Genomic DNA, 1,863 nt, shown 5'->3' on the forward strand with positions numbered 1-1,863 from the left:
TGTGGATGAGGTCCCTTGGTTACAGGTTTCTGGGATCTCAGAACTGGAAAGAACCTTAGTCATCACCTATCTACATCAAGACTCCTCCCCACAGTGAGCGTTCTGGAAGAGGGTCTAAATAATTGCATGCCTTTGGAAGACAGGCAACTCTGTACCTCATAAAGGAATCAATTCATTTTCCAACAGGTCTAACCCTTTTGAGTTCATCCCTCTATTGAGTTCAAGTCTTCTTCTCTGCAATTGCTTTCCCCAGTTCATCTTCTGAGGCCATGCAGAACAGACCCTCATAAGCAAAGTGACCTTGAACACTTGTCCTTGGCCCCCATTCTCGTTTTCTGTCATGGAGCCTGTTATGGTGTTGGGGTTATTCAGAGGGTCGCTGGTTACTCTGCCAGCAGCTGGACTGACCTCTGGCCTGGCCTCCAGCTGCCAGCCCCAGCCTGGACCTATGCAGAGCAGGTGCTTGCTGCTGAAGGAAAGCGGAGCAGAGCAAGGCTTCTCCCTGTCTCCAATCAGACCCCAAGGGAGCACCCCGTGTGGCTGATGGTGGCTGGATGCCAAATGAAGTGAAATATCTCCTTTTCTCAGGCTGTTAACTTTTTTTCTTGTTTAAGGAAGGGGAGAATAATGACATTTAGCACTTTACAACTCAGCAGTAAAATGAGCAGATGGAAACAGATCCCCTACACCGTGGGCACGCTTCCAGCAAGAAACCCTCCCCGGCTCCATGGCGCCAAAGTCACCGTGGGGCTTGCTGGAAGGGATGGAAACACAGTGTCTCCTCCTCCTCCCCCAGCTCCTTCCCATAGCCAGCTGCTCCAGGCCTCACACCTGGCCCTCCACCTGCCCCTGGTAAACACACCTTTGCCTCTGCTCGATTTGTTCCACCTAGCTAGAACACCTATCATCCCAGGTCTGGTTGGAACATAATCTATTTGTTAGATGAGAAAGTGTCTTCGTTAGCTTTTCACTGCTGTGACAAAATACCTGTGAAAAACAACTGATAGGAGGAAAGATTGATTTTGAGTCACTGTTTCAGAGGTTTCAATTCATAGTTGGCCTATTTCATTGCTTTAGGCCTGAGGTGTGGCAGAACATCACTGTGGAAAGACATGGTGGAGGGAAAGTTGTTCACCTCGTGGCAATGAGGAAGCAGAAAGAGACAAGAAAGTTCCATAGACAAGATACAGTCACAGAGGGCATGTCCCCAAGGACTTCACCCCTAGGCCCCACCTACCACAGTCTTCTCCCAGTAGTCCCTTCGGTTATGAATCCTTCAGTGGATTAATCCACTGGTGAGGTCAGAGCCCCATGGTCCAATCACTTCCCAACAGCCCCACCTCTGGACATGGCTGCGCGGGAGACCCAGCCTTCCACACAAGAGCCCTGGGAGACACTCCAGCTCTGAACCATGACAGGGGTGAGGAAGAGGGAGGTGATCTTGATGAGAGAGCCGCAAGCAGACTTCTGTAGAATTGTGGGAAAGTTCCAGTTGGTCACGGAAGGACAATTCAACCGAGCAGGGCTGATCCCCCTGGGGATATCATAGAAAATCACTGCTGTCATCACCATCAAAACAATCAAAACGATTTACTGAGAACACACCATGACCAGGCAGTGAGCATGCGCTTTGTTTCTCATCCCATGTGGTGCTCACAAGCCGGTGAGCTGCACATGGGCATCAACCACCCGCCACACACAACTTTTTTTACAGAGGAAACTGAGGCTCAGAGAGGTTCCCGCAGCTTTTTTGAGGTCCCTTCACTCTGCACTGACTGGCAGGCAGGCTAAAGAGTACTAATGAATGGCTTCTTAACTATTGGGGCTTTGGATTACTTTCTCTTCTCTCACATACGTTACTCT

This window comes from Sciurus carolinensis, chromosome 1, assembly GCF_902686445.1.
Source record: "Sciurus carolinensis chromosome 1, mSciCar1.2, whole genome shotgun sequence".
Lineage (NCBI taxonomy): Eukaryota > Metazoa > Chordata > Mammalia > Rodentia > Sciuridae > Sciurus > Sciurus carolinensis.